Below are 8,522 nucleotides of genomic sequence, written 5' to 3' on the forward strand. Positions count from 1 at the left end.
CTTTGTCGGTGAACATCCGCAGTGGCTGTTTAAAGGTCTCTGGATAGTGATCTTTGGGAAGAGCTGGCTGAAGTGTCTTCCTAGTAACCAGGAGATCCTGGCTTGGCCTGCCAGTTCTTCCTTGCAAGTCTTGAGGGAAATGGGGAACGGCTGTAGTTTGGAATGTGCAGGTGTTGTCCTGGACCATCAAATGGAACAGTTGCAAGTATTTTCTTGAGGCAGGCACCATGGCTTAGCTGGCTAAAGTACCTATCTAGCAAAGAGGAGATCCTAGGTTCAACTCCTAGTGGTGCCTTGTTGTATAGCTTTGTCTCCTCTGCTCACATTTTCCTGTGTCTTTCCGGGAAACAGAAGAGACCTTCCTTGTTATCAAGTAATTGCTTGCTAAGGAAAAGGTTTCTTTGGAGAGAAACATTGGAAAGAATCAAATCACAAGCCTGGAGTTGATGAAAAGGCTGCTGTGACTGGCATTAGCATGGTGGTTGCTTCAACTGCAATTGCTGAAACACAAGAGCCTGCGCCACACGTCCTTGTGATTCGCTGGGGATGTCTGCACACAGATGTCATGTCATCTTCCTTTTGATTGTCACTGATGAAAAATGGAGCAGCTGGGAGAAAAGTCCCAGAGGCACCTGCCAGGTAAAGTGGAGGTTAGAGATGCAGCACCCAGTGGTGCCTTGCCAAATGTGTCCACTCCTCCCACCTTTTGGTCAATTTTTGAGGAAACAGAGAGGACTGCGTCTGCCTTGCAATGCAAATGTTTCCAAAAGAAACCGGTTGTTTTTTCTGACAAGTGTTGGAAGGAGGCACCTAAGAAATGTGGAGACAAGGAAAAGGTCACCGTAACTCAACTTGCATCCATGGCTCTTGAGGCCACAACGCAGAGCACTAAGCACTGTACGACCACAGCTGGGGACAGAAGGGTCTTTTCCAAAGGCATTTTCCACTTGCAGGGTCCTCTCTGTGCGCAGAATTCCTGATAGTTTGATGTCTGCAGGCACTGGAGATCACTATTTTGCCATCTCTCTCACTGTTCCAGTGAACATCTGCTGTGGTTGCTGAAAGTCTGTGATGGGATCTATGGGATGCAACCTGAACAGTGGGACCCCTGAGCCCTGTGTCCCACTGCCTGGGCTCCCTCTCACACGGTGATGCTGTGAGGAGCTGTGAATCTCTGGCAGATATTGCACTTACACAGACATCCACAGGTAGGGGCACATCCAACTGAGTTACATGAATGCTTCTCCCAGCCACTCATAACACTAATGACAGAGAGCCTCCCGCCAATTCCCCCCAGCTCTGCAGCCTCGCGCCTCTGGATCATACCATCTTGCCTTAATAAGAAGCCTGATCAGTGTGAGTTTATTACGCAGGGTCCACCCCTCCCTTGCTGTGAATAGTACATGAACCAGCCTTGTAATGGAGCTGAGATTTCCCAAGAACTTCAAGCAAAATACACCAGTTTCATAAAACAGATTTATTAACTACAGAAAGATGGAGTTTTAAGGATTATAAGTGATAGGCATAAAAGAGCAAAGTTACCATGGAAATTAAAGATAAATTCACAATCTAAACTTTACCCCTGATTACACTAGGCCGTAGTTCGGTTATGCCACAGGAAGGCTTAATGCTCGAGCTGCAGCACATGCTGGGCAGGCTCTAGGCCGGGCTCCCCCCGACAGGAGAGAAGAAGAAGACTCGGCCCCTGGAAGGGCAGGCTGGGGCTTCCTGGATCCCATTTGCTCACAGCCAGCGCCCTGCCCCCACTCCCAAGTCATTAATGGCGCCCCCAGGTCAGCCAGAATGGAGCAGCGGTTTTCACTGCACCAAGTCCACTTATGGCTTACAGGCAACTCCCAAACCCATCACAGCCCACCATGTCAGCCAGAAAGGAGCCCACTCAGCCTCGCCATTGCTGCTTTTCCGTCCCCCTAGAACCCCGCTTCTCCTGGGCTGCAAGGAGCCACCCCTGGGAAGCCAAGAGGCAGGCACAGGATTCTGCCTCCCAGCAGCCAACCGCACCTCCCCCGGCTTTGCAGAACGAATGGTGATGATCTACTAACCCCATTTAGCTGCAATGATGTGCTTACTTTCTGCCCTGCCTTTCTCAGCTCGACTTTCCTCTTTTGCCCCATTCCTGCCTCACTTCCTCCTTTGGCAAGTCACACAGAGGAGGCCAGCAGGAAGAGCCGGCCTCCACCGGCCAACCTCCAACAGCAGAGGAGGCCAAGCCACAAGCCTCCAAAAGGTGACACGCCGCACTCCTCTAGGTTCTCCAGCCTGACGCCAAGGTGCTTTCTCCACTGCTGTCAGCACCCTCTGTCATGCAGGGGTTGGAGTTATCCCAGGGACAGGCCAATAGGAGAAGGAGGAGGCCTTCCTGAACAGCAAGGGGATCTGGGAAAAGGAAGCCAGCATGTTTCTGCCTGGTTTTGAACCAGGGACCTGTTGCGTGTTAGGCAAACGTGATAACCACTACACTACAGAAACTCCATTTTCTTGGCTCTTGCTCACCCTGGCACAGACCGATGGACAAACCTGGAGAAAGTGGTGGCAGCCCTTCAATGGGTCAGCTGGCAGAGCAGAGGACTGGAGCGGGCACTCAGGAAGTCGTCCTTATGTCGTCCTTGTGACTCCAGCTTGAGGGAGAGCTTCTTTTTCTTCCCCTTGCTGACAAAGAGCAAGAGAAGAATGAAAGGTCAAGTGGGCCAACTTGGTGCAGAAGCCCATGCTGTCTTTTCCTGCTGCATAGCCTGAAATGAGGGACTCGTGGCAGTTAAAGGAACTGCTGCATTTTCAGAAAACATCCCACCCGTGCACAAAGGGGGACAGAAGAGCCTGTTAGTCTAGCATGCTCCCAACTGAACTACTTCAGCAGCTGCTCGGTTTCTTTTTGGCCTATTACTTTTCTGTCTGCGATGTTTTTGTCAGCTGTGGCACAAAAAAAGGACGTCATTGCGAGCGGCCCATGAAGACAAGATTCACTTTTGCCTTCCTTGCTCGGCTTTACTCGCTTCCTCGCCCTATTCCTGCCTTAGTTCCTGCGTTACCTGAAGGCGACGGGGGGCCAGCAGTATCAGGAGGAAGTTGGGCTGCTAGACCCTGGTGGCAAAAGTCCTGCCACCACTTGCCACCCCACTCTCTTCTCCCAGCGTCACATATTGGCCACCAGGGTCTTGGGGCCCAGCAGTGCAACGGAAGGCAGTGGACAAAGCCACCCTCACCTTGAAGCTCCGGCTCGTTTAACCACATCTTCAGTCGCTGATGGCCAATGAGAGACCGACACCGCTTGCTATTTTAGCACTTGGAAATGCCATTGGTCAGTCATTGGATCTCTGTAATGCTGTTACTGAACAAATGAACATAGAATCTCAGTGTGACATTCTATACCTTTCGGGGAGCGGCTGTAACCCCCATAATCATCGTGATCTTACATATAGAGCATGACGTGTAAGGTATCAGGGAAAGGATATGATCGGCTGAAAGTCATTTCTCTACCCATAGATGTAGACCATTCATGCATATGAAGTTATGAGAATTGTGCAGTGTGGTTGTCACTGTGCTGTAAGGTGGGGGAGTCAGCCAAATATTAGCTCCCCAGTGGCAACAGCAAGGAAAATAACCAACACCCGGACAGGGTGTCAAACAACCCATCGACAGCCATTGTCCAGCAAGGGAGCTACAATGCAATGACTCACCTGCATGAGGACACCCCAGGGGAATTGCTCAGACTTGCTTGGAGAGACGCAGTGATGCTCACCTGACTCTGAAGGGGGGAGGAGGGGCCAAAGCCATGAGGGAAGAAAGGACATGATAAAAGGAGAGACATTTGCCAGGCTTTATCTCTCTCTGTCACCTGCGTCTACAGACACCCCCACACCAAGCAACTGAAGCGCTGATGAAAGGGGAGAGCCTGGCTGAAAAGCCACCAGCCAGCCTGTGGTGAGAAGCATCTGAGTTTGTAAGGGTACTGAAAGGGTTAAGATCAGCTTAGAATTAAAAGCAATGAGGAGTCCGGTGGTACCTTAAGGACTAACAGATTTATTTGGGCATAAGCGTTCGTGGGTAAAAAGCCCACTTCTTCAGATGCATGGAGTGAAAATTGCAGATAGAGGCATAAATATAGATTGGAACATGAAGTGACGGGAGTTACCATACAAGGGGAGAACCAGTGTTGAAGGCTAATTCAGTCAGGGTGGATGTGGTCCTCTCCCCATAATTGATGGGGAGGTGTCAATACCAAGAGAGGGAAAATTGCTTTTGTCGTGAGCCAGCTACTCCCAGTCCTTATTCAAGCTCAAATTAATGGTGTTAAGTTTGCAAATCAATTGTAACTCTGCAATTTCTCTTTGAAGTCTGTTTTTGAAGGTTTTTTGAATGGCTACTTTGAATTATTAGGTGTAAATGTGCTATTGATTATACAAGTCCCGTATGATCTCATGATTTGGATTCCTGGTTTTTCACCCAGGCGGCCTGGGTTCAATTCCCAGTGTGGGAACAATGCAGAGCTTTTGCTCAGAGGGGAGGCAGAAAATGAAAGGAATGGGAAGGGATCCTGCCAGCAGGGGAGTTGGACAGTGTTGGAAGGGGACCCCAGAAGTGGGGGTGGGGCAGTGGTCCTGGGGGGAGATGAGGGAAGGATCCCAGCTCTGTGGGAAGTTGACATTCTGGAGAGCACAGGCCTGGCATGGGGGGTGGGAGGAGTGAGTGTGTCCCTCTAAACTCACCACCAGCAGACTTGGAAGAATTACGTATTTGTTGGTAAATGTCAATTTCTGTGTAAAAACACAACCCAATGGCAAAATCTTTCCATCGATAATCATCAAAACTAACAGATGGGCAAAGTAAGAAACATGTTGCTTGAGAACTTATCCTATTCTAATCCTCTAGGGTTCCCTTTTGCCTTAGGCACCACCACGTGGGCATTTCATATCCCTCCTCATTTTCACACAGACACACAATTTCCTTTGCACAGATCCATGAACAGCAAAACCTCCCTGTGTCTATTGTCTGAGCCAGGGCATTCGATTCCACTGAAACCTTCTCTCCTGCAATGGCAATGGTCAGACAGAGGGAATGCATCCACCTTCCCCCTGGCAGTAAGATATTCACTCTCCTCTTCATGCTGCTGTTATTCCATGAGTCATCAAGGATGGAATAAAAAGCTGAGTTTACTCCAGGGTGAGGAAAGAAAGGAACCACCAATGCTCTCAAAAATCTCAGTGCCCAGAGAAAACCTGCCTCTGTTATTGGACTCCCAGAGGTGCTGGCAATACAACGGGGAAAGGGACTGTCTGAATTTCCAGGGCAGGGAATGAACAATCTACAGCAACATCATTAACCACAAACACACCCTCATCATGCTCCAGCCAGTAGGGAAATGGGCAGGAATTCTTGCTGTTCAGCCATGGCCACACGTACAGAGCTGCACAGCAGTGAGTGCGCTGGGGAAGCTGGTCTGAGCAAACAATTTGTAATGACCCTTCAGTGAGAAGAGAACCAGAGTGTAGAAAGGCCCCTCTGTTAAGTGGTTGTGGCTGAGCCTTAGGTAGCTGGGCTAGAAAACCATGGGTGCCTTTCTGTGAAGGTTTGATCCTTGCCAGCTAGGCAAGGCTGGTGTGTGGTGTCTCCATGGCTGTACTTCCAGGGTCTGATCACCCACGGTGCCACAGGGAGCCACGCCTAGACATATTCAGAGGCTAAGGCCAGGTCAATGTTTCAAACAGTGAGTCTATGCTGCTGCAGCTCCGTAATGGAGATGCTCTATGCCAGGGTTTCTCAAACGTCCTTTCACTGCAACCTCCTTCTGCCAAAATAACTTAATACGTAGCCCTGGAAAGAGAGACCAAGCCCCTCCATTTGGGGGGGGCAGGGGGGAGTGCCAACGACTGAGCCCCAGTGGGGGGAGGGCAAAACCAAAGCCTGAGGGATTCAGCCCTGGGTGGGGGGCCTCACACTTTTGGCTTCAGCCCCAGGACCCAACAAGTCTAATGCCAGCCCTGGTGACCCCATTAAAACAGGGTCATAACCCACTTTGCTTTCCTGATCCACAACTTGAGAACCACTGCTCCATGCTGAGGGAGGGGGGGAGTTTTCCTGTTGGTGTAGTCAATCCACTTCCCCAGGAGGTGGCAGCTCTGTCATGGGGAGAAGCTATATCGGTGGGTGTGCAAGCTGTGGTATTTACCACATTTAAGAAGTTTAATCAAACCCCATTTTTAAACCACCTGTGGTCTGGGAATGGCAAAGGAGCTCGATGAAGCAGGGTCTGTCCTTCAAAGTCCTGGAGACCACGATTCCATATTCCTGTTGTAATGGGGGTACAGCTCAGGGGTAGAGTGTTTGATTGCAGGTCAAGTGGTCCTTGGTTCAAACCCAGGTGCCCTCTTAAAGAAAAGAAAAACATTTTCATTTCCATTCTCCATTATGTTCAGGAACTCCACCATACGAGGATGCTTGAAATGAATGTGAACACTCAACATTTCACTGTCCAAATGCATAAAAACCTAGCAAACCTGTCCATCAGCTGAAATTAGTTCCAATCCTCTAAGTGTCTAGTTTATGTTTTCATCAATTAAACAAAGGGATCATTCCCTGAAGCAGAGCACAAGTTTGAAATACAGGCAGCATAGAGCCAATATTCATGTCAACTACAAAAAACGATACACGTCTAGAGATAGCATCATTATAATCTGCCAGTCAGAACCTCTCCATAGACCCCCTTACACAACCACTTCTCTGTAATATTGGCTGCAAATATTGGTGGTCGCAATGGTGATCTATACAGTTACAGATTATGTCAATAACGTCACAGGAGGTGACACGGCATCAGTGAGACTGATACTGGAATACTGCCTCCAGTTTTGGTGTCCTCGTTGTGAAATTGGAGCTGGGGCAGCAAAGAGCCACCTAATGTTCTGAGGACTGGAAAAAATACCTTCTAGTGAGCTATTGAAAGAGCTCAACCTGATTAGCTGATCAAAAGAAGATTGAAAGGTGACTTCATTGAAGTGCCTTAATGGAGAGAAAAGATTGGGTATTTAAGGGCTCTTTAATCTAGCAGAGAAAGGCATAAGAAGACCCAATGGCTGGAAGGTGAAGAGAGATAAATTCATATTACAACTAAGGCACAAAAATTCAACAGCGAGGATGATTCACCACAAGAACAAGCTACCAAGGAAAGTGGTGGATTCTCCATCTCCTGATGTCATTTTATGAAGACAAGATGCCTTTCTGGAATGTGTTTGCCCCCAAAGTAGCTATTGTGTCCTACAGGAGGCCTGTGATATGCAGAGGATCAGATTAGATGCTCTAATGGTCTCTTCTGGCCATAAAGTCGACTAATTTCTGAAAAACCGAGTGTAGCACTGGGAGCAGCGTCTGATGTTTTCCTGTCCAGCCGGCTTGCTGCCTAGAACGAACGCTCCTGGAGTGGGGTGATCCACAGGGAGTAGCTCAAACCTGCAAAGTGCCTGGCCAGAGGCAGGACATTAGCCCAGCAAGGGAGGGGTGTGGCAGTGACATCACAAAGGCCTTTTGCAGGACCTCAGCCTATTGGTCCAAGGTGGTGGGGAGGTGGTGACCTCACAGAGAGATGCTGACATCTGCCAGGCAGGACAGGGGCGAGGGGCCAGGGAAACCTCAGAGACCCCTGTGGCTTTGCTCCAGCAAGTCTCCTTCTCCAGGTCTCTCTCTGAGGACTGAGGGAGTATTCGGGTTCACGGACGTGAGTGCCAGGAGGAACCTCTTTCGAGTTTTCTCCTTCCCTTTTAGTGATTTTACTAGAAAACAGCCGTCCCTGTTTAGAAAGTAAGAGCCTCCTGGAGGTTTGAAACCTGTTCAGTCTGATCCATCTGGTGACAGTTGAATTCTAGGCTTGGAAAACACGAGCTTAAGGAGGCAGAACTTTATTCTGCACCTGGGATTTTGCCCCTTAGAATCACTGGGGACACTGGGGTTTGTCCTTTTTGCTTCCCCCCTTCCTCCCTCCTCTTTTTCTCTTGCTTCCTTTGTCCTTTTACCTGTTCCCCTCCCAACACCGGGAGGGAGGGAGGTGTGTGTGTGTGTGTGTGTTTTTTTTTGCAGGGGAGGGCTCTGCAGCTCCCACTGTGGGAGGTCCACCCAAAAATGTGGGGCTGAAATAGAGCTCGGGCAGTGATCCCCATCAGTGACCTGGGCCATCCTTTGGGCTCTCTGGTGAGAACCCTCAGCCTCCCGCCCTCAGTCTCTAACCTGATTGGCTGAGCAGGGGGTTATTGACAGGGAGGAGACTCAGGTCCTTGTTGGTCTCTTTTAGAACAAGTAAATAAGTCAGAACCAGTTCTGTGTTTGATTAACTTTGCTGCTTCTCTGCATTAATGGTCTCTGAGCAGTTCACGATTCCCTCCAACATTGCAGTTCTCCTCAAATACTTGCTGAATAATTACTGTCACTGTTGTTGGTCTGTAGCTCATCTGAGAGCACTTTACTCAGTGTCTGAAATTCAAGATCCGAAGGTTAGTTTGAAAATCAGGGCTTTTGGG

At 49.3% G+C, this 8,522-nt stretch overlaps 2 non-coding genes across 2 annotated transcripts; one reads left to right on the forward strand and one right to left on the reverse strand.

The window, feature by feature from the left end:
• The first annotated feature begins 221 nt into the window (after positions 1-221).
• Positions 222-295, forward strand: TRNAA-AGC. Its single transcript has one exon. It is a non-coding gene; the product is annotated as a tRNA-Ala (tRNA).
• Positions 296-2,417: 2,122 nt separating this feature from the next.
• Positions 2,418-2,490, reverse strand: TRNAV-AAC. Its single transcript has one exon. It is a non-coding gene; the product is annotated as a tRNA-Val (tRNA).
• Between the last annotated feature and the right edge of the window lie 6,032 nt (positions 2,491-8,522).

The sequence above is a fragment of the Mauremys mutica genome, unplaced genomic scaffold (genome assembly GCF_020497125.1).
Source record: "Mauremys mutica isolate MM-2020 ecotype Southern unplaced genomic scaffold, ASM2049712v1 001400F_np12_obj, whole genome shotgun sequence".
NCBI lineage: Eukaryota > Metazoa > Chordata > Testudines > Geoemydidae > Mauremys > Mauremys mutica.